Source organism: Lactuca saligna, chromosome 7 (assembly GCF_052625555.1).
Source record: "Lactuca saligna cultivar CGN05327 chromosome 7, ASM5262555v1, whole genome shotgun sequence".
In the NCBI taxonomy this organism is placed as follows: domain Eukaryota; kingdom Viridiplantae; phylum Streptophyta; class Magnoliopsida; order Asterales; family Asteraceae; genus Lactuca; species Lactuca saligna.
In genome coordinates, this window is record NC_136423.1 from 184,604,282 (window position 1) to 184,630,113 (window position 25,832).

At 43.9% G+C, this 25,832-nt stretch overlaps 1 pseudogene; it reads right to left on the bottom strand.

Annotated features, from left to right (window-relative positions):
• Nucleotides 1-22,564: 22,564 nt before the first annotated feature.
• Nucleotides 22,565-24,364, bottom strand: LOC145007530 (ABC transporter C family member 3 pseudogene; annotated as a pseudogene).
• Between the last annotated feature and the right edge of the window lie 1,468 nt (nucleotides 24,365-25,832).

Sequence of the window (25,832 nt, forward strand, 5' to 3'; positions counted from 1 at the left end):
GGCTCTGGGCGGTCAATAACCTCTGTCTAACCTGCTGAATCTGCTCTGTCGTCTAAAGTACAATCTCCGTACTGCCCATCACTCTCTGTCCCACCTCTCCCCAGCAAATGGGGGTCCGACACCTCCTACCATACAACAACTCAAAAGGTGGCATACCAATGCTCGAATGATGGCTGTTGTTGTAGGAAAACTCTGCCAAGGGTAAATGCGCATCCCAGCTACCCCCGAAGTCTAACACACATGCTCGAAGCATGTCCTCCAATGTCTGAATCGTCCGCTCGCTCTGACCGTCGGTCTGGGGATGGTATGCGGTACTAAAATGCAGTTTAGTACCCAGATCCTCATGGAATTTCTTCCAGAACCTGGAAGTGAAGCGTACATCACGGTCCGAAACAATCGAGATCGGCACTCCATGCCGAGATACTACTTCCCTCACGTATATCTCCGCCAACTTCTCCGCTGATGAACTCTCGCTGATGGCAAGGAAATGTGCACTCTTCGTCAACCTATCCACAATCACCCAAATTGCATCGACTCCCCTGGCAGTTCTTGGCAATTTGGTGATGAAATCCATAGTAATCTGTTCCCACTTCCACTCAGGAATCTCCAAAGGCTGCAACTTGCCATGCGGTCTCTGGTGCTCGGCCTTAACCCTACGGCAGGTCAAACACCTCTCAACGAACCAGGCGACGTCTCTCTTCATACAAGGCCACCAGTATTCCTTCCTCAAGTCCAAATACATCTTTGTAGCACCGGGATGAATCGAAACTTTCGATCTGTGAGCCTCTTCCATCAAAGTAGCACGCGTACCGCCCACGAACGGTACCCAAATCCGACCCTGAAACGTCAGAAGTCCTCGTCCATCCTTAACGAACTCTGAGATTAACCCAATGACCCGCTCTTTCTTCTGCATCTTAGATCTCACAGCCTCGGCCTGCGCCCCACGAATAGCATCCAATACCGGAGTCATCACCGTCAGTCTCAGACATACATCTCGCAATGGAGTGCTCTCCGCCCTGCGGCTCAATGCATCGGCTACCACATTAGCCTTGCCCGGGTGGTATAGAATTTCACAGTCATAATCCTTGACCACGTCCAACCATCTCCTCTGACGCATATTTAGGTTGGGTTGATCCATCAAATACTTCAAACTCTTATGGTCCGTGTATATCGTACATCGAACCCCATACAGGTAGTGACGCCAAATCTTGAGAGCGAACACTAATGCCCCCAACTCTAGGTCATGCGTGGGATATCTCGCCTCGTGAGGCTTTAGCTGCCTCGATGCATAAGCTATCACATGACCTCTCTGCATCAACACTGCACCCAGTCCCAAAATCGATGCGTCGCAATATACGACAAAATCTTCCATCCCTTCCGGGAGAGCTAATACCGGGGCTTCGCACAATCTCTGGCGAAGTGTCTCGAAAGAAGTCTGTTGCTCGGGTCCCCAAGAGAATGCAACACCCTTCCGGGTCAATCTGGTGAGCGGTACTGCGATCTTGGAGAAGTCCCTAATAAACCTCTGATAGTACCCTGGCAACCCAAGGAAACTCCTGATCTCGGAAGGTGACTTCGGTACCTCCCAACTCATCACTGCCTCAACCTTGGCCGGATCGACCAATATCCCTGCCTGATTAACAACATGTCCAAGGAATTGGACCTCCCGCAACCAGAAGTCACATTTGGAGAATTTTGCATATAGCTTCTCCGACCTCAGTACCTCAAGGACCTCCCTCAAATGTCCCTCATGCTGCTCTCTAGATCGCGAATACACTAAGATGTCGTCGATAAATACAATCACTGACCGATCCAACATCAGCCTGCATACCCTGTTCATGAGGTCCATGAACACCGCCGGGGCATTAGTGAGCCCGAAAGGCATCACCACAAACTCGTAATGCCCATATCGCGTCCTAAATGCTGTCTTCTGGACGTCCTCATCCCGCACTCTTACCTGATGGTACCCTGACCTCAGATCGAACTTGGAGAACCAAGATGCCCCTTGCAACTGATCGAATAAATCATCGATCCTCGGTAACGGATAGCGGTTCTTGACCGTCACTTTGTTCAACTCCCGGTAATCAATGCACATCCGGTGTGAACCATCCTTCTTCTTGACGAACAGGATCGGTGCTCCCCACGGCGAGCTGCTCGGCCGAATAAATCCCTTCCCCAGCAACTCCTGGAGTTGCAAGGACAACTCTTGCATCTCTGGAGGTGCGAGACGATAAGGCACCTTCGCAATAGGCGCAGCCCCCAGAATCAGGTCGATACCAAACTCTAATTGCCTCGCAGGAGGTACTCCCGGCAGCTCCTCGGGAAAAACATCTGGAAACTCGCGCACCACTGGAACCTCTTCCACTGACCTTGGTCTCTCGGAAGCCTCCCGCGTATCCATCACATACACCACAAAACCCTTACATCCCTGCTGTAGACATTGCCTCGCCCTAGCGGCCGAACAAAAAGCTGATCCCGAACGGGTACCCTCGCCGTACACCGTAAGAACTCCCCCACTAGGGTCTCGTATAGTCACCAGCTGGCGCTCACAGTCGATGACAGCGCTGAATCGACTCAACCAGTCCATGCCCACGATGACACAGACATCACCCATCACAATAGGAATTAGGTCAATCGGAAACTCAACCCCGAAAATCTCTAGTACGCACCCCCGAAGAACCTCCGTGGCACAAATCACCTTCTCGGCCGCTATAGAAACGCTCAGAGGCCGACTTAACAGCTCACAACTACTGCTGATATGCTGACTAAAAGCTAAAGATACAAAGGACCTACTCGCACCCGAGTCAAATAACACTAGAGCAGGCATAGAGTTCACAAGAAAAGTACCTACACATATATTAACATAAACATAACACTAGAGCAGGCATAGAGTTCACAAGAAAAGTACCTACACATATATTAACATAAGCATAACATTTCGACTTTAAATAAATACATGAATTACAGCATACCTGCCACAACATCGGGCGCAGCACGGACCTCCTCCGCAGTCAGCTAAAAGGCTCTCCTGCGAGCCCTCGGGGCCTCGACCTTCGCCGCTCGAGTCTCAGTAGTCCTGGTAGTAGGTGTAGATCCCTGACGAAGCTGCGGGCACTCGGCCTTCCGATGGCCTGTCTGGTTGCAATGAAAACAAACCATAAACCCCTTAGGACAATCCCTGGCAATGTGTCCTTCCTTGCCACACTTGTAGCAACCACCAGCTCGGCACGCCCCCTCATGACCCTTGCCGCACTTTCCGCAAGTGCGGCCCTTCGGACCTCCCATCCTCAAATCAGCGGACTTGGTCCGCTTGGCTGCCGGCTGAGACTGAGCCGGCCGCCGGTCCACCTGCCGAGACTCGGCCTCCTCCCTGGCCTGGGTCTCCAATTCGACCTCGCGCTTCCTGGCATTCTCCTGAAGCTCAGTGAAAGTACGATAGGTGGAGTTTGACACAAACTCCCGGATATCCCTCCTCAAAACGCCTAAGTACCGGCTCATCCGTGACTGCTCTGTAGACACCAGCTCGGGGCAGAACATCGCCCTCTCGTGAAACTTCCGTGTGACCACCGCAACCGAATCAGTACCCTGCTTAAGGGTCAAGAACTCCTGAATCAATCGTTTCCTCTCTACTGGGGGAACGTACTCGTCCCTGAACATGTCAGTAAACCTCTCCCATGTCACTGCTGTAATCTCCGCCAGAGTGAAGTTCGCCGTCACGAACTTCCACCAATCCTTCGCTCCCAGACGGAGCTGGTTCAAAGCGAACCGTACCCTCAGGTGCTCCGGGCATGAGCAAGTGTAGAAGCACCCTTCAATGTCGGCGATCCACCTCATCACAACAATCGGATCCTACGTCCCATCGAACTCAGGGGGTTTCGTGTTGCTGAATTCCCGGAATAGCAACGAATCGCCCCCTTGCGGCCTGACAGCGGCCACGGCTGCGGTAGCGGCAGCGGCTGCAGCCTCAGTCAGTGCGGCGTACCGCTCTTCGACGTCTCCATCAGAGTGGTCTTAATAGACCCAAACATCTCCGGGATCTCAGCCCGGATCGCTGCAGCTACCTCCTCCTGAATCATCTGACGAATATCCTCGTCGCTCACACTGCTCGAACTCGCCCTGTGGCGTGTGGTAACCATGATGTCTCTGAAATACAACATAAAATTATCAGAGACCTCATCAAGTACAATTGTACTCGATAACGCAACCCTACTCAGTCTCCGATATCCAGGAATTCTTACTTGGGTCTTCCACCGACCCGGTGTCTTCGGTAGTACGGGCCCAATACTACCGACCACACCGTCTCAGCATTCGTCCCAAATCTTCCTCCCCAAACCCCGAATAGTGAGTACTCTACTTTTGATATGCACTATCTACCTGCACGCTACCAAATATCTCATATCGGCAAACTCCCTAGACTAAGGCATCACAAATCAGGCCACTCTAGTCCTATCATGAATACCTAGTCTTCTAGCATGCATAACAATTCATAATTCATTGCATAACATAACATTGTAAGGTATTCTGGGGATCTTTACCGTTCGGGCGCTGGCTGATCGTACACACTGCTTCTTTCTTGTTTACCACCTTACCATTTATAAAAGTTTATGCCTTTATTATTTTTAAAAGATTTTCCTCAAATCCTCGGTTTGAGTTCAGTTAAACCCGAAGGTACACCCGAATCCCTCAAACCAAGGCTCTGATACCAATTGTAACAACGCAAATTTTCAAACAAAATTTTCATTTAAAATAAAGTGATTTTATTCAACTAAATATAATTATTCCAAGTTTCATATCAAAATACAATCATAAAATCCCCAAGATCTGAAAATAACAACAGTGTGTACACATCACGCCGACGCCTTCCCACGGTCCTCGCTAGTACCTGAAACACATATACATAACAACTGTAAGCATAAATGCTTAGTGAGTTCCCCAGTATACTACTTACACATATACGCCTTTCCAGGCCCTGACCTTCCGGTCTACAACACAACGCCTTCCGGCCCGTAACATAATCGCCTTCCGGCCTATAACATATTCGCCTTCCGGCCCATAACATATTGCCTTCCGGCCCATAACATATTGCCTTCCGGCCCATAAACATACACAACACATAATACATTTATCCTAACACATATAGCACATATATCGTATATCATATCCAACCTTTCGGTCACATAACATATTACCTTCCGGCCCATATAAACATACATAGCACGCATAGCAATTACCTTTCTATTTATAGCACTTATAACACATATCATATCCGACCTTCCGGTCACACAGTCAAACCCTTCCGGGTACAGTATAGTGAGAAGACTCACCTCGTGGGTAATGAAAGCTAGCGACTCCTGAAATCACTCGCACTCGATCCGCCGAGCTACAGACTCCCTATAATATCATATATCCCTTATTAATAATTTTATCTTTCAAGACAACTGACCCTAAGAAATCACATGTAGGTCAACTCTGGTTAACGCTCAACGGTCAACGGTCAACTTTACCGGACTCGGCGAGTGCTAAGGCGACTCGGCGAGTCTAGACGCCCTCACCAAATCCTGATGTTCCCTTTCTACTCGTCGAGTATCCCTCTTGACTCGACGAGTTCCTCGTGCAAGAATCGCGGGGCCACCCCGACTCCACTCGCCGAGTCTGAAGAACAGCTCGATGAGTCCTAGTTAATCTCCAAGCGACTCGCCGAGTCTGTTCATTGGACTCGGCGAGTCCATGCCATGCAGTCGATCAAACTGCTTCCTGAGATCAGTATTGTCCCGACCATTCATAGGTTTGGTCCTCCTAAGCTGGTACAACACTTAAGGCCTTCATTTAGGTGCTCATGCTACACCCCAAGGCTTATAATTTACATTTTGACCTAAGGCATAAGGATTCCAATCCAAAACCTCTCTTAATTCCCGAAATACACAGGCATGGGACATTCTGGACCTATAAAGGTCCTAATACAGGGTTATAATCGTTTGGGGAAACAAGGATAACAATCAATCTAGTCACAAAAGGGTTCCATAAACCCTAAACCCATGCACACATCAACATAGCAGATTATAATCCGAATTGTTACCTAAATAATGCACTCTCTGTGTCCCCAATCCTCAGAACTTGATTCCCTTGCTGTTCCTTTAGCCAAACCCTTCTCTTCCTTGCATAATAACTTCTTCAAGATCACCAATGGCCTTCAATCCTTGCTCCAGATGCACACAACCGATTAGGGTTCTTCTCAGTAGGCTAAAGACGGACAATGACGGCCTATAAGTTCATTATATACGTTCCAAAACCAAACGGCTAGGGTTTCCGCTGAACAACGTAGACTCGCCGAGTCCATAATGGACTCGTCGAGTCCAGTCGCGAACCCGCGACCAAGTCTGTGGTCCTACTCGGCGAGTCTGGCTCCAACTCGCCGAGTCCCCTCTTAAAACACCCCAAAAACAATATTATGACAATACCTGAAATTCCAGGCTGTTACACAATCAAGTTTGGAACTTGGTTGAAAATGTACCAGGTCGTAAGACAGTGGGGTGCAAATGGGTCTTCAAGAAGAAGACCGACATGGATGGTAAAGTACACACTTATAAGGCTAGACTGGTTGCAAAGGGCTTCTCTCAAATTCCTGGAATGGATTATGATGAGACCTTTTCTCCGGTAGCCAAGATTAAGTCTATTCGGGTTCTGTTAGCCATAGCCGCATTTCATGACTATGAAATTTGGCAAATGGATGTCAAAACCGCTTTCCTTAATGGAAAGTTGGCTGAAGATGTTTACATGAGTTAGCCAGAGGGTTTTGTCAGCAACGAGTACCCTAATAGAGTGTGTAAGCTTGAGAAATCCATTTATGGATTAAAGCAAGCACCTCGCAGATGGAATCTTTACTTTGATGAAAAGGTCAAGGAATTTGGTTTTTCTAGGAGTGAAGATGAATCTTGTGTGTATGTCAAGGCTAGTGGGAGTATAGTTAGCTTCTTGGTATTGTATGTGGATGACATACTACTCATAGGAAACGACATTCCAACCCTGCAGGAAGTAAAGTCCTGGCTTGGAAAGTGTTTCGCTATGAAGGACCTTGATGAAGCTGCCTATATTTTAGGGATAAGGATCTTGAGAGATCGGAGTAAAAGACTAATTGGACTTAGTCAAAGTACCTACTTGGATAAGGTGCTGAAGAGATTCAGCATGCAAGACTCCAAGAAAGGAGAGTTGCCCATCCAGAGTAACGCCAAACTGAGTAAGACACAAAGCCCTAGCACTGAGGCTGAGATAGCACAAATGAGTTGAGTACCTTATGCTTCGGCTGTCGGATCGATCATGTATGCTATGACGTGTACTCGACCTGATGTAGCTTTTGCCCTGAGCATGGTTAGCAGGTTTCAGGGGAACCCTGGCAAGGCACACTGGACTGCGGTAAAGAATATTCTCAAGTACCTACGAAGGACTAAGGACTGGGTCCTTACCCTCGGTGGGCGTGATGACTTGAGAGTTGTAGGGTATAGTGATGCTAGCTTCCAGACTGATAGGGATAACTTCCGCTCTCAGTCGGGCTGGGTCTTTACCCTAAATGGAGGAGCAATTTCTTGGAAGAGTTCCAAGCAAGAGACAGTGGCAGATTCTACTTGTGAATCAGAGTATATTGCAGCTAGCGAGGCGGCCAAGGAGGCGTTATGGTTGAGGAACTTCATTGGAGACCTTGGAGTTGTACCAGCTATTAAAGAGCCAATGGAAATTTTCTGTGATAGTGAAAGTGCTGTTGCCTTAGCCAAGGAACCAAGGGATCACGGGAGATCCAGACTCATCGACAGAAAATACCATTTCATCAGACATCAGATCGAAGAAGGACTCCTCGTGGCAAAGAGGGTATCATCAGATGAGAATCCGGTAGATCCCCTCACGAAGGGACTGACTCGGGTTAAGCATCTCCAGCATGCTCGGAGCATAGGGCTGAAGGATGATATTAGATTTAGTAGTTAGATAACCTCGAAATTTGTAAAGTGTAATTGACATCTGATGATGAATAAAAGTGTTTTATTTATGAGTAAAGTGTTGCTATCTCTTGCTGATCGTTTACTATATTTCTTTTGCATGTTTTGACTTCCAGAATAATTTTTGTTTGGTATAACATATTATTCAAACCTCCACAGTTGGTCATATGTCGGAAGTAGGTATGAATCAAGACTGTCATGTTTGGTTGTAGAGGTCTTGGACAAGGCTACAGCAATCATGAGTGCTCATAAGTTCTGAGCATTGGACTCAACCCACGCTCACTGGAATCACTTCATGGAATTCTATCTCGAGTGATCATGAGATGGTAATATCGTATAAGTCTTCAAACCTAGAGATATGATTTGTTACTTACAAGTTGGTTATGCATTGATTGTATGAAAAACGCATTGGTAACTCGATGTTATAAATCGCGCTCTTGTGTGTAATTCAATGAGTGGTAGAACAAACATATGAGTCGAAGTTTATCTGTTCCTTCTTGGATTAGAAGCTGATATCTGGGCCCCTCGATGATTTTGTTTTGACCTATGTGTCGGGCCCGGTCAGAACTAAGTTGATGTGTTCAATGAAGTTCTTTGTCAAACAAATCGGAAATCAGGAAACAAACTGTTGGACAATAAGTAAGACGTTGTTCAATGTATTTGTCCGACTGATATCTAGAACAGAGGATTATATGATCACTTATCTTAAATGGCGTACCATCATCTTCTCAGTTCCGAGAAACCTTGTAAAGAGCTACGATTGCCGATCGGTTCCTGAAGTCATACTTGCAGTAATAGTTATTAGACTTATCCAAGTGGGAGACTGTTGGATAGGGTGTCTAAGTCCATAACTATTTCTGGTATGTACTTGACCCGACCCGGCATGGTCCATTTGGGTTGCATGGCACCATGCAATTGGATAGACTAAATGAGAGAAATAACACTTGGAGATTATTAATATATTATAAGTTCTAATATATTAATAATATTATTTGATTAGTTTGATCAAGAATTAATTTAGAATTAATTATGTGATCAAAAGATAACTAATTAAATATATGGGTTGATTATGTAAATCATCCATATCTTGTATAGTGGGCTAAGAGGCTCCATGGATTATCAAGTTGGGTTCTACCCATAGGATGCTCCATGGATGCTCCATGGGAGTTACAAACCCATGGGTCATGGAAATGAAGAGTCATGACACATTAGCGTTTAACCCTAGATGTGTCAACACTATATAAGAAACATATTCTCCACCAAAATCGGCTACACTAAAGAAACAAGAGGGCTTGGCCGATTTTTGAGAAGTGTGTGTTCTCTCATAAGTTCTTCCAAGAGCATTTGGTGTTGTGTGAAGCATTTGAGGCATCACACTTGGGGTGCTAGGCTCACAAGGTTTCAAGGAACACAAACAACAACAAGGTAAGTTATTCTATCTACTATTCTAGTTAAAATTGTACCCCATATATGCTAGATAGGAATATAACCTTGGAATTCAACTTTGCATGATAATTAGACAAACATAGATCCAAGGTTATTAGGGTTGCATGTACACTTAGGAAGTGTTAGAATGCTCAAAACCCATCAATAAGTGCCCTTAAATAGGGCTCAGGCCTAAAGATTTAGGGTTTCTATCAACAGCACAAACTCGTCGAGTCCATTTATTAACCTGAGTCATTAGTCGCGATCCTACTCGACGAGTTTAGGTGTCAACTTGTCGAGTCCCCCTTCTTAACTCAAAAGTAACACTTAAATTATGATACCTGGAAATCTGGATGCTACAATTCTCCCCTACTAGAATCAGACTTCGTCCTCGAATTCTCACTTTACAAACAAATATGGATGTTGCTTCCGCATCCCCGTCTCCGGCTCCCAAGTCAACTCGGACCCTCTCTGATGTTGCCACTGGACATGAACCATGGGCACCTCTTTGTTCCTCAGAACCTTGATCTTCCGATCCAAGATCAAGATCGGCCTCTCAATGTAATTCAGGCTTGCATCCACCTGAATATCCTCTAGCAGCATTACCACCATCTCATCGGATATACACTTCCTCAACTGGGATATGTGGATGGTATCATGGATCTGACCCAACTCCTCGGGTAGCTCTAAACGGTATGCAACGTTGCCTACTCTGGAAATCACCCTGAAAGGACCAATGTATCGGGGCCCCAGTTTACCCCTCTTCCTAAATCGGATCACTCCTTTCCAAGGAGATACCTTCAGGAGTACAAAGTCTCCAACCTGGAAGTCGAGCTCGGATCGCCGCCTATCCGTATAACTCTTCTGGCAGCTCTGGGCTGTCAGTAACCTCTGCCTGACTTGTTGTATCTGCTCAGTCATCTTAAGAACTATCTCAGTGCTACCCATCACTCGCTTCCCTACCTCTCCCCAACAGATGGGAGTCTGACACCTCCTCCCATATAAAAGCTCAAAGGGAGGCATACCAATAATCGAATGGTGGTTGTTGTCGTAAGAAAACTCAACCAATGGTAGGTACGTGTCCCAACTTCCCCCGAAATCCATAACACATGCTCGAAGCATGTCCTCAAGCATCTGTATCGTTCGTTTACTCTGGCCATTTGTTTGTGGATGGTAAGTAGTACTGAAATGCAATCTCGTACCCAACTCCTCATGGAACTTCTTTCAGAACCTGGAAGTGAAACGTACATCTCGGTCTTACACAATCGAGATTGTCACTCCATTCCGCGACACCACTTCTCTAACATATATATCTTCCAGCCTCTCCATAGAAGAGCTCTCACTGATAGCAAGGAAGTGAACGCTCTTCGTCAGCCGATCCACAATCACCCAAATTGCATCAACACCCCTTATGGTCCTCAACAATTTGGTGATGAAGTCCATAGAAATCTATTCCCAATTCTACTGGGGAACTTCTAGTGGCTACAACTTGCCATGTGAATGCTAGTGCTCTGCCTTAACTCGGCGACAGGTCAAGCACCTCTCTACTACCTACGCAACATCCCTCTTCATACACGGCCACCAATAATCTCTCTTCAGGTCCAAATACATCTTAGTGGCCCCGGGATGGATCAAGAATCTTGATCTGTGCGCCTCCTCCATCAGTATGCTACGTGTCCCGCCCATAAACGACACCCAAATCCGACCATGAAAGGTCATAAGCCCTCAAATATCGGTAACAAACTCGGATACCTGCCTAATCACCCGCTCTCTCTTGTGGTTCTCCGGTCTCACAGCCTCTGCATGGGCCTCTCGAATGGTATCCAACATCAGAGTCATTAACGTCATCCTCATGCATATATATCGAATTGGGGCACTTTTCGCCCTGCGGCTCAGAGCATCGGCTACCATGTTAGCCTTGCCCGGGTGGTACAGGATCTCACAATCATAATCCTTTACCACATCCAACCATCTCCTATGGTGCATATTCCGGTTAGGATGATTTATCAGGTACTTCAAACTCTTGTGATCCATGTATATGGTACACCGAACCCCATACAAATAATGTCACCATATCATTAGAGAGAACACCACTGCCCCCAACTCCAAATCGTGGGTGGGATACCATGTCTCATGAGGATTTAGCTGCCTCGATGTGTATGCTATCACGTGTCCTCTCTGCATAAGCACCACACCCAAACTCGATATAGACGCATCACAGTACACCATGAAATCCTCCATTCCCTCCGGAAGGGCTAACACCAGTGCTTCGCATAATCTCTGGCGAAGAGTGTCAAACGAGGTTTGCTGCTCGGGATCCCAAGTAAAAGCAACGCCCTTCCGGGTCAATCTGTTGAGGGGAACAATAAGCTTGGAGAAATCTCTGATAAATCTCTGATAGTAGCCGGCCAACCCCAGAAAGCTCCTGATCTTGTTGGGGGATCTCGGCACTTCCCAACTCATGACAGCTTCAATCTTGGCCGGATCGACCAATATCCCATTAGGATTAACAAGGTGCCCCAAGAACTGGACCTCTCATAACCAGAAATGACACTTGGAGAATTTAGCATAAAGCCTCTCCGATCTCAATACTCCAAGGATCTCCCTCAGATGCTCCTCATGATGCTCTTTGGATCTCGAATACACTAGAATGTCATCGATGAACACAATCACCGATCGATCCAACATCGGTCTGCACACTCGGTTCTTGAGATCCATGAATGTTGTTGGTGCATTGGTGAGCCCAAAAGGCATCACAACGAACTCGTAATGCACATAACGAGTCCTAAATGCTATCTTCGGGATATCCTCATCACGCACCCTCATCTGATGATATCCAAACCTCAAGTCTATCTTGGAGAACCAAGATGCACCCTGCAACTGGTAGAAAAAATTGTCGATCCTTGGTAGTGGATAACGGTTCTTGACCGTCAACTTGTTCAACTCCTGGTAATCAATGAACATCCGGTGTGAACCATCCTTTTTCTTGACAAAAACGATTGGCGCTCCCCACAGGGAGCTACTCAGTAGGATGAATCCCTTCCCCTGCAGCTCCTGAAGCTGTGAGGATAACTCCTGCATCTTTGGTGGCGTAACGCGATATGGTGCCTTGGCAATAGGCACTGCTCCTGGAACCAAATCAATATGGAACTCCACCTGCCTTTTCTGGAGGCACACCGAACAACTCCTCGGGAAAAATATCTGGGAACTCACGCCCTATTGGAACCTCATTGACAGAACTCAACCTCTGTGTGGCAACTTGCGCATCCATCACATAGGATACAAACCCTCGATAGCCATGCTATAGACTTTGTCTTGCCCTGGCAGCTGAGCAGAAGGCTGACCCAGCTTGGGTACCCTCTCCATAGACCGTAAGTACTACCCCACTAGGGTCTCGTATAGTCACCAACTGACACTCGCACTCAATAACAGCTCCAAATCGGCTCAACCAGCACATGCCCACAATGACACACATCCCCCATCGTAATCGGTACCAACTCTATTGGGAACTCAACATCGAAAATCTCAAGTACACATCCTTGAATCACATCAGTAGCAAAAACCGCTCATTCGTTAGCTATAGAAACTCTTAGAGGGCGACTCAACGCCTCCCCGTCGGATACTGATGTGATGGATAAATGCTAATGACACAAAAGATTGCCTCGCACCCAAGTCAAATAACACCAAAGCAGGTACAAAATTCACAAGAAAAGTACCTATGCATACCACCATATAAGCACAATATCTCAAACTCAGTAATAGTAAATAAAAGAACACATACCAATCACAACATCGGGCGCTGCGCAGACCTCCTCCACTGTCAACTGAAAGGCTCTCCCACAAGCCTTCAATGCCTCGGTGTTCGTTGGTCGGGCCTCGGTAGCTCTAGCAGCAGGTGCAGATCCCTATGTTGATCCCTGAGGTAGCTGTGGGCACTCGGCATTCTGATGGCCAGTTTGGTTGCAGTGAAAGCAAACTGCAAAACCCCTTGGGAAATCCCTCGCGAATGCCCCTCATTGCCACACTTGTAGCACACCCCTGCTCTTCATACTCCTTCATGGCTCTTGCCGCACTTCCCACAAGTGCGGCCCTTCTGTCCCCCAGACGTCGAATCAGCAGGCTTTTCCCTTTTGACTATCGGATGTGACTGCACCGGTCGCCTATCCCTCCTATGAGCCTCGGCCTCCTCCCTGGCCTGAGTCTCTAGCTCAATCTTCCTCTTCCGAGCATTTGCCTAGAGCTCGAAAAATGTCCGGTATGTCGAGTTCGCCACGAACTCACGAATATCTCTCCTCAGTATGCTCAGATACCGGCTCATACATGTCTGCTCGGTAGACACGTGCTCAGGGCAAAACAACGGCCTCTCATGAAACATGCTTGTAATCACAGTCACAGACTCCATCCCCTTCTTGAGGGACAAGAACTCCTACGCCAACTGTTCCCTCTCCACCAGGGGAACATACTCATCTCGTAACATGGTGGTAAACCTTTCCCTGGTCATTACTGTAATCTCTACTGAAGTGAAATCAACTGTTACAAATTTCCACCAGTCCTTCGCTCCTAAGCGAAACTGGTTCAAAGAGCCAGATGCTCCGGACAAGAGCAGGTGTATAAGCATCCCTTAATGTCAGAGATCCACCTCATCGTGGCTATCGGTTCATGAGTCCCATCAAACTCTGGTGGCTTCATGTTGCTGAACTCTCGGTACAGTAATGAGTCACCCCCTTATGGCCTCGTGGCAGCGACAGCTACAGTGGCTGCAGTAGCAGCCGCCTCAGTAACTGCATCATATCTCTCGTCAAACGTCTTAATAAGTGTGGTCTTGATAGACCCAAACATCTTCGTAATGGCCTCCCGGATCGCCGCGGTCACCTCATCATGAATCATGCAATGAATCTCCTCGTCGCTAACGTCGCTGCCCCCTGGTGTGTGGCATGTCACAACCATGATATCTCTGAAACACAACATATAAGAAATCAGAGACTCAGTCGAGTATACTAGCACTCGATACTCAACCCTACTTGTTCCTTAGTACCCTAAGGATTCTTACTTGGACTGGTTACTGATCCGGTATTTCCAGTAATACGGGCCCTATACTACCTTCGACACCGCATCAGTATTCACCCTAAGTCCTCCTCCTAGGATCCCATATCACAAGTACACTATCTCTCATTGAACACATGCTACCCTCTAGTAGACCACTCATAAGCTCCTCGCTGCTACCTACTCTCTCTCGAAGCAACTCATAGTATTAGTAATCTCCTAGGCTAAGGCATCACAAATCAAGCACTCTTGTCCTAGATATGAATACCTAGCCTACTCTAGCATGCATATCATATCACATAAAATCTCACAACACATAATGTAAGGGTAGTTTGGGAATTCACCATTCGGGCGTTGGCTGATATTACACACTGCTGCATTCTGCTTTTCTCAAATTCTTTTACTCTTTTAGAAAAATTGTTTCTTTTATGAAATTTTTTCTATAATCCTCAGTTTGAGTTTAGATACGCCCGAAGGTGCATCCGAATCCCTCAAACCAAGGCTCTGATACCAACTTGTAACAACGTAAATTTTCAAAACGATTTTTTCATTTTTAAAACATGACATATCTCATGAAATAATCTCAATACATCAAATGTGTCAAATGTTATCTCAGTAGAAACATATCCCAAAATCTGAAATACAATTGCATAATACTCTATCAGTATCTACAAATCATGCAGACGCATTCCCACGATCCTCGCTGGTACTTGAAACATATATCACATACACGGTAAGCATAAATTCTTAGTGAGTTCCCCAAAATACCACATACAACACATAAGCCACTAGAGGCTATAACTCGGTAAGACCCTCCGGTCAATATGTCTCAGCAGGACCCTCCAGTCCTATAGCTCGTTGGACCCTCTAGTCCCGTAGCTCGTTGGACCCTCCGGTCCAGTCTGGTTGAGGACCCTCTGGCCTCGTAAGTTGTTGGACCCTTCAGTCCACTCTAATATCACATAGCATACATAAATCACATAGCATATAATCTCAAGCAAGCACATAACACGTAAGACCCTTCGGTATGCACATAGATACCACTCTAGGTAGTGTATAGTGAGAAGACTCACCTCGTAAGATGTCTAGAAAACACTCGTGCTGGAATCCCCGCTCTAGCCTCCGCTTATCAAAATGATAACATCTCTAATAAATATACTCCTTACATCCTCCTCTTTAAGAATGGGTAGAAGACTATTCTACCCCTCCCTGGCCTCTCTTTAAATTAGTTTCACCAACCCTAAGGTCAACCAAAGTTAACTTACTCAACGGTACAACATTGACCAGACTCGTCGAGTGCACTCGAGTGACTCGGCGAGTCCACGTGTGTGCTCTGAATTCTCCTAAGGCCTTACTCTGAGTCACCCTTTCACTCGACGGGTTACCACTGATCACGAATCGCGGGGCAACCCGATCTTACTCGTCAAGTCCTCTTATGGACTCGGCGAGTTTCCTCCGTGGCAACACTCATTTAACCTTCTGAGGTCAGATATGATTCTCTAACCTATAGATCTGACCTTCCAACCCCCAAAAGTCACGTAAACATTCAATCTTTATGTCCATGCACCACACATCAAGCTCCATTTGATGAAATAACTCTTAAAATGACCACCTAGATTCAAAACTCCAATGGGACTACATAAAGCTAGATGATTGGGACTCTCTGGACCTATAAGGGTCCATATCTATAACACAAACTTGCAAGAGGGGTTTGAGGCATCCAAAACCCCCAAAAAACGAAATTATTCAAGCCCTAACCCCAAAAATGGAATCTACACAATATGGAAGACAAGGGTTTAATTTGGTACCTCAGAATGAAGCTCTTTTCTATATCAACTTAGAACCACAACCTCCTCTGGTCCTTTTTGCTGGAGCTCTTCTCCTCTCTTGCAAAATCACACCAAAAAGCTCAATATGGCTCTTCCTCTCACTCTACACACTCAAACTCGTTAGGGTTCTCTCTTCTGGGAAAGTAACCACAAATGAAGGCCATAAGTGTCCTTAAATAGGGTTCCTGCCGAAAGATTTAGGGTCTCTGTCAACAGCGCGTACTCGTCGAGTCCATTCATTAATCTGAGTCATTAGTCGCGATCCTACTCGATGAGTTTAGGTGTCAACTCGTCGATTCCCTGTTCTTAACTCAAAAGTACCACTTAAATTATGATACCTAGAAATCCGGATGTTACATTGTTACTCGTCTGAAATGGCGAGGAATATTATTTCTTTTCATGCTTTGTACAAACAAGGGTTTACCTTTTCTTTTGACCATGAATATGGTAGTATTAATGCTCTCTTCAATAATGTTCCTTATTTTAAATCATTACCTTATGATGGTGTGTATGAAGTTGTGTTTGTTGTAGATAACCTAGGAAATATTGTGTTGTGTACTGATTCCTCCACTAACTTGGAAAAAGCATCATTATGGCATTATCGTCTTGGACATGTAAGAAAGAAACGCATAGGCCAACTCCAGAAGGATGGAGTTTTGGAGTCATTTGACCTAAAATCGGGTGATAGTTGTGAATCTTGTCTACTTGGAAAAATGACAAAATCACCCTTCACTGGTTCTTGTGCTAGGGTGAAGGTTGGTTGGATCTGGTACACACTGATGTGTGTGGACCCTTCAGAACCGCCACAAGGGATGCTAACCGCTACTATGTGACTTTTACTGATGATTTTAGTGGATATGGATATGTATACTTAATCAAGCATAAGTCAGAAATCTTTGAAAAGTTTAAAGAGTTTAAGCAGGAAGTGGAGAATCAATTGGGCAGGAACATTAAGATGATTCGATCCGATCGAGGTGGTGAGTATCTTAGTACAGAGTTCCTTGACTATCTTAAGGAATGTGGGATTGTCTCAAAATTGACACCTCCTAGGACACCACAGCTTAATGGTGTGGCTGAAAGGGGTAATCGTACCTTGTTGGACATGGTTCGTTCCATGATGAGTCGAGCTTCACTACCAATCTCATTTTGGGGGTATGACTTAGAGACTTCCGCCCATATTCTTAATCTAGTCTCTACCAAAAAGGTTGCCAAAACACCTCATGAAATGTGGATTGGAAAAGTTCCAAATCTGGACCACATCAAGATTTAGGGTTGCGAGGCTTTCGTGAGGCGTGAGACTCTCGATAAGCTCAAACCCCTTCTACAGACTCAGTGATAATGTGGTTGCGATGTATTTGGGGTTGCGATGTATTTTCATCGGTTACCCACATAAATCCTTTGGTTACCTCTTCTACAGACTCAGTGATAATGTGGTCTTTGTAGCAATGAGGGGAGTCTTTTACGAGAGAGAGTTCATAAGCCAATGAAATAGTAGGAGGCAAATTGATCTTGAAGAAATTCAAGAGTCAAGTGGCGAAGGAACCTCAAACCCTAGCAATCAACCTGAGGAGGAAACTCCTGTTGATCCAACTAACAAGTCTGTACCTCTGAGGCGTTCCACGAGAGTTAGGAATGCACCTGAGCATTACTATGGTTTCCATATTACTACGGAAGGTGATACACTTATCAGTTATAACACACTGATTGGTCTGGATGAACCTAATAGCTACACGGAAGCCATGGCAGGCCCTGAAGTTGCTAAATGGAAAGAGGCTATGAACAGCGAGATACAGTCCATGTATGACAATCAAGTTTGGAACTTGGTTTATGATGTGCCCGGTCGTAAGACAGTTGGGTGCAAATGGATCTTCAAGAAGAAGACCGACATGGATGGTAATGTACACACTTATAAGGTGTGACTGGTTGCAAAGGGCTTTTCTCAAACTCCAGGAGTTGACTATGATGAGACCTTTTCACTTGCAGCAAAGATTAAGTCTATTAGGGTTATGTTAGCCATTGTTGCATTTCATGGCTATCAAATATGGCAAATGGATGTCAAAATTGCTTTCCTTAATGGAAAGTTGGTTGAGGATGTTTACATGAGTAAACCAGAGGGTTTTGTCAGCATAGAATACCCTAATAGAGTGTGTAAGCTTGAGAAATCCATCTATGGATTAAAACAAGCACCTCGCAGATGGAATCTTTGTTTCGATGAGAAAGTCAAAGAGTTTGGCTTTTTGAGTAGCGAAGATGATTATTGTGTATATGTCAAGGCTAGTGGGAGTATAGTTAGCTTTTTGGTACTGTATGTGGATGACATACTACTCATGGGAAATGACATCCCAACTTTGTAGGTGGTTAAGTCCTGGCTTGGGAAGTGTTTCGCTATGAAGTACCTTGGAGAAGCTGCCTATATCCCAGGGATAGGGATTTTGAGAGACAGGAGTAAAAGAATAATTGGACTTAGTGAGAGTACCTACTTGGATAAGGTGTTGAATAGGTTCAGCATGCAGAATTCCAAGAAAGGAGAGTTACCGATCCAGAGTAATGCCATACTAAGTAAGACTCAGAGTCTGAGTACAGAGGATGAGATAGACGAGATGAGTCGAGCTCCATATGCTTCTGTTGTAGGCTCGATCATGTATGTTATGACTTGTACTCGTCCTGATATGGCCTTCGCCTTGAGCATGGTCAGCGGATATCAGGGGAACCTTAGAAAGGCTCACTGGACTGCGGTAAAGAACATTCTCAAGTATCTTCGGAGGACTAAGGATTGGGTCCTTACCCTCGGTGGGAGTGATGAATTGAGAGTAGTAGGGTATAGTGATGCTAGCTTCCAAACTGATAGGGATAATTGCCGCTCTTATTCAGGTTGGGTCTTTACCTTAAACGGAAGAGAAATTACTTGGAAAACTTCCTAGCAGGAGACAGTGGCTGATTCAACTTGCGAATCAGAGTATATAGCGGCAAGTGAGGCATGATAGGAGGCTATATGGATAAAGAACATCATTGGAGACCTTGGAGTTGTACCAGCTATAAAGGAGCCTATGGAAATTTTATGTGATAGTGAAAGTGCAGTTGCCTTAGCCAAGGAACCAAGGGACCACGGGAGATCCATTTCATCAGACTTCGTATAGAAGAAGGACTCCTCATGGCAAAGAGGGTATCATCGGATGAGAACCTAGAAGATCCTCTCACGAAGGGACTGGGTAGGGTTAAGCATCTCCAACATGAGAGGCGCATAGGGCTGAAGGATCATATTAGTTTAAGTAGTTAGATAGCTTTGAAATTTTTAAAGTGTATTTTACATTTGATAATGAATAAAATTTGTTGTTTATTTATGAGTAAAGTGTTGCTATCTTTTGTCAATCATTTACTATAATTTCATTTTGCATGTTTTGACTTCCAGAATAATTATGTAATAGTATATCATATTATTCAAATTCTCCACAGTCAGTCATATGTTGGAAGTAGATATGTATCAAGACTATCATGAGTTGGCTTGTAGATGTCTAAGTTGTTGGACATAGCAAAGAGGTGCTATAACACTCATGAGTGCTCATAAGTTCAAAGTATTGGATTCAACCCACGCTCACTTGTATCACTTCATGGAATTTATCTCGAGTGATTGTGAGATGCTAATATCATATAAGTCTTCAAACCTAGAGATGTGACTTGTTGCCTATGATTTGGTTATGCATTGATTGTACAAAAACGCATTGGTAACTCGATGTTATAAAATGTGCCTTTGTGTATAATTCAACAAGTAGTAGAACAAGCATATGAGTCGAAGTTTATCTGTTCCTTCTTGGATTAAAAGCGATATCTGGGCCCCTCTATGATTGTGTTTTGACCTATGTATCGGGCCCGGTTAGAACTAAATTGATGTGTTTGATTAAGTTCTATGTCAAACAAATCAGAACTCTGAAAACAACTGTAGGACAAAAAGTAAGACGTAGTTCCATGTATTTGTCCAACTGATATCTGGAACAGAGGATTATATGATCACTTATCTTAAATGGCGTATCATCGTAATCTCAGTTCTGAGAGACCTTGAAAGAGCTACGATTGCTAATCGGTTCCTGAAGTGATACTTGCAGTTATGGTTATTAGACTCATCCAAGTGGGTGACTGTTGGAGAAGGTGTCTATAACTATATATGGTATGTACTTGACCCTGTTTGGCATGGTCCATTTGGGTTGCATGGCATCATGCATTTGGATAGACTAAAATGAGAGAAATAACACTTAAGGTTTATTAATATATTATAATTTCTAATATATTAATAATATTATTTAATTAGTATTGATCAATAATTAATTTGTGATTAATTAAGTGATCAAAAGGAGACAAATTAAATACATGCGGTGATTGTGTAAATAATCCATACTTATATAGTGGGCTAATGCTTCATGGATTATCAAGTTGGGCTAAAACCCATACGATGCTCCATGGTGTTTATAGAACCCATGGGTCATGGAAATGAAAGGTCATGACAATTAGGGTTTACATGGTGTAACCCTAATCGTAACACACTATATAAGCTTCATGTTGCTCACCAAAATCGGTCACTATATATACAAGTGAGGGCTAGCCGTTTTCAAGAAGTGTTCAATTTCCCTCTAATTTATTCCAAGTGCATTTGGTGTTGTGTGAGACATCTGAGGCATCACACTCGAGTTGCTAGGCTCTCAAGGTTATCAAGGAATCCTAACTACTACAAGGTATGTATATCTTACTAACTTTTATGTTTGAAAGTTCCCCATGTATGTTAGATAGGTTATAAACCTTGGAAAAAACAATTTTTCATGTATCATAGATAAAACATATATTCAAGGTTTCTAGGGTTGCATGTACACCATAGGAGTGTTAGAATGCTCAAAACCCTTCAATTACATCATCTACTAATGCTTAGCCCAGAAACACGGGCGTTACAATGCCCAAAATCAATAGTTGCCCACTTGGCCCAATAGGACCCTACCATAACTCCAATGTCCCAACACGGATAAAATGGCCCACTATTCTCAGAATGCAACCAAGTCCAATAACCAAATGAGGCCTAACAGATGAAAGGCCCAAAATAGATCCAATCCCATATGTGATGCGTACGCTTAGTGTACCACCCTGGTATGCGCAGCGTACTGGGGTTTGGGGACTTACGCGCAGCGTACTAATAGATTAAGCACTTTTTCCGTTAAGTGCTTAATACACAATTCTTTTACGTCCAAAAGTCAGATCTAAGCTTATTAAGACGACCTAGGGCATAAATTTAGCAACTTTATGCCTTTTCATGCTTCATATGCTCCCAACACCCCCATTAAGACCTTTCTAAGGTTCTAAACCCATGCATGAGGTCAAAACACTCACCAAAACTCCATTTTTATGTTGAAAAAAGACCAAGGGACCGTAGATCTGTCATTTTCATCCTCTGGAGTTGCTTGAATCACAAGAGGAGGTCCAAAATCAACCAAAGCGACAAAACTAGAAAACCCTAGCTAGATCTATTGATTAAGATGGAAAGTTACAAGCTTTACACCTCCAGAAGCTCCTCAAGGTTGACTATATTCAGATTCTTGAACCCAAAAGACAATCCAAGCTTCCTTGAAAACTTCTCCTTCCTGAATGAACTCTAAAAGGGCCATAAAACCCACTCCTTAAGCTCAAAAACTGTCTCACACAATATCTCAGTTGTAGGTGGACAGAATGAGGCTAAAGAGACTAATAGGGTTTTGTTCAAGAGGCTAAAAGGTGTTTAAATAGGGGTCAAGTCCGAGATTTAAGGTTTTGGCCCTCTGTTGCATATGCCCGGTGTACCCTTACGTATGCCCCGCGTACGCAAGGCTCTTTCGCGATCCTTCTCCATAGTATGCTAAGCGTACCCTTAGGTACGTCCAACGTACGAAAAGGACCATCTTTTCCAATTAATTCATTATGAATGGTTTCAAAGATGTACCTGATTTCGAGTGTTATAGTGTGACAGCGTAAAATTTTGTGTCGAGGAGGCTAGGGTTTAGTGTTTCCAAGATGTAGAGATAGATGTACGCTTTCAGTGTAAGCTTAATAAGATTGTACATTATGATGTAATAAGTATACCTCTTAAAGTTCAAGAAATATGTAATAGGTTTAATAATACACACACACACACACACACACATATATATATATATATATATATATATATATATATATATATATATATATATATATATATATATATATATATGGGTGAGATATGTTGAGAACCCATAGTTTCCCAAGAACCCGTTAACTAAAGGTGGCGAGTTAGATCAAAATTAACTCATTAAAAAGTAGATTGGCTGTCTTATACTCAACTATTGTAAGAGACATGGCTCTTATAAATATGCAAAAAGCGCTTCTAAATGCCAGATTTATATAAACAATCATAAGTGTAGATCCTCCAACTGCAGGTTTCTCCCCTTATGACACAGGTGATGCCCAAGCCAACCAGTAATTGGTTAACAATTGAATTAATTCATAAACAGTTGCTACTACAAGTATACAGGGCATAAGTGATCCTCCATAAGTAGTTGTAATGTATTTCTAGTTTACAAAACTTTCTCTCTTTCTTTTTTCTAAACCCGTTGTTGTCTTTTTGTTCCTTCCGACTCAACTTCAACCCTATCTTCCTCCATAAATTTTGTTTCGTGAGATCCAAAGCTAGCCTTTATCGAATCAATCACTGATAAAACTTGGTTACGAGCATTGACAAGTTCCATAAACTTACTTCCTGAATTCATTAAGTCATCATACCTTCCAGCTTGTTTGATCCTCCCACCTTTCAAGACCTTGAAAAAATTGAGTACAAATTGAAGATGACTTAGTGCTTTCATGTAGTTGTATGTACAAATGGAATAAAGAAAAAAAATCTCAATAATTCACCAAGACAAGATCAGCAGCCGACAAGAACTCCACTTGATGGGTGACACAAATAATTGTTTTTGAGTTGAGAAATTCCAGTAAACATTACTGCCTATAAAGTTTGAACAAAATGAACAAGGAAAACAATTAATTTTCATAATGGAAATAATGTGTTACTCACTTTAAAGAGATGGCTTCCTGTATGAGCATCAACTGCACTAAATGGATCATCAAAAAGATAGATGTCAGCATCTTGATATAAAGCACGTGCTATCTGTAATCTCTGCTTCTGACCACCACTTAGATTGATTCCCCTCTCACCTATGACTGTTTGATCACCAAAAGGCAGAACTTGAATGTCTTTCTTCAAGGCACATTCTTCAAGAACCTTATCATACCTTATTCGGTCCATATCTTTACCAAATAGGATGATCTCTTCTATCTTTCCACTCTGTATCCATGGAGACTAAGCAACAAAAGCTTTGCTACCACTAAGCTTTACACTTCCTGACAGCTTAGGCACTTCTCCCAGGATACATGAAAGTAAACTTGATTTTCCTGACCCAACTGTACCACATACAGCAACCTTGATGCCATGAGCAACTTTGATATTTATATCCTTTAGTGCGGGATCACAAGATGAAACATCCCATGAAAAACTTCCATTGGTTATCTTGATTGCAATATCACTATCACCTCGGGGGAATATCTCTGCAAGGCCTGAATCTAAGTTATCAAGACAATGGTATGAGGCAATTCGATCTAACGAGACTTTAGTTTGGGCTATCATTGATATTGTATCGGGAAGACTGTAGATTGGCTGTTGAAGTATTTTAAATGTTGTAACTGTAGACAATATCTTCCCTGATTGAAGAGGGATCCCGAAAAGCATACATGTTCTAAAAGTGACCACAACTACAAAAGTAGGCGCAACCCAGAATATGGATATGATTGTGGATGAAGTAGATAAAAAAATTTCAACCAACCTGTCTCATGACTCCTAAGATCAATAATTTTGTACAAAAACTTCATCTCTTATCCCTGAAGTTTAAGTATCCTCATATTCCTCAGAGTTTCATATCTGATTTTCATCCTCTTATCTTTAGATTTCATTATCTCGTCTTGAAACGTGTGTTGTAGTCACCCAATAGGAATATTAGACAACATGACGATATTGATGGATATTGTTGATATATGGTCCATTATCATGGCCTAGACAACTCTAGCGCGTCAGCGTCGCTTGGGGCTCCCTTGCCAGCCTTGTTGGGGACTCCCTTGCCAGCCTTGCTGGGGACTCTCCTGCTAGCCTGGCCTGGGGACTCCCTTGCCAACGTTGCTAGGGACTCTCATGTTGGCCCGACTTGGGGACTCCCTTGCTAGCCTTGCTAGGGACTCTCCTGCTGGTCCGGCCTCGCCCTGTGCCTCCCGGTGGCCTCGCCCATCTCCTTGCTAGTTAGGCCTGAATTAGGCTGGCCCAAGGCCTAACCTAATTCCCTTTAACCTAATTGTCCCCTATAAAGTGAACAATATCTCCTCATTAGGGGGGGGATCTTCCCATTTGCTCAGCCACCACCCTATACTCCGTTTAGGTGGCTCACCTGCCACCCACAGTCGTCAGCCACCATACACCACCAACACCACCAAGATGGTTCTCTCCAGCCATGGAGAACCATCTCAGATCTATCAGCTGATCTGACTTGATCATCGAAGTCCGCTCCCGGGGCACAGTCCCTAGGGCGGCTCTAATGGCCTTGTCTATTGTGACCTCACAGATCCGTCTCTGGCGTAGAAGCACATCCTCAGAGCGGGTGGTCGGAGCTGATGTCGCATCATTTGGCGCCATCCCGGACTCGAACGAGCAACTATCACCTTATTCTTGCCTAGATCTGTTCAGATCTGTTGCATTTCAACTCAGGTTTGCTCAGACCGGTTCATATTTAGCACCATTTGTTCAGTTTTGTTGGCTCTTGCCAAGATCTGTTTAGATATTATTAGCCACCCCTTTAATCTCTCGATCTGATGTGTTTTATTTTTCAGATCTCTTATCTGCTTACTGTTTTTGTCCAGATCTATGAATTTTGTTTTCATTTTTCAACTTAGATTTGTAGGTGCATTTCGTTTTAAGTCCAAATCTGAACGATTTATCATCATTTAAACATGTTTAAAGTTTGTAAAAAGCTTCACAGATCTATAGATTTGCTCTTGTTTTCATTCATTCAAACATCTTTCAAGATTACTAAAAACCCTATCAGATCCATTTTTTGTTTATATTTTGATGGATTCATCAGTAAGTTGGGTAGAAAAGAGGTTCTTATGAGTTTCTCCCCATCTTTGTTCATATTTCGAATTCTATTCAGCAAGATGAAGAAAAAACAATATTTTTACAACTCTTTACCTCTTTTGCTTGCTCATTCTCAAGAAAATCGGTTTTTCATTCCTGATTTTTTTTGTACAACTTCATTCAAGTTGTTTATTTGGTGCTTCCTCTAGAAGCATAGAGATGGAAAACAAAAGATTTTTAGATCTGTTGAGCAAGCTGAAGAGTAAAGAATGTTTAGTGAGAAAAAAACATTGTTAGATCCGTTTTTGTTTATATTTTGGGGTTTTCTCAGTAAGTTTAGAAGAAAAGAAGTGTAACATCCGGATTTTACCAGGTATCTTGTAAATCTAA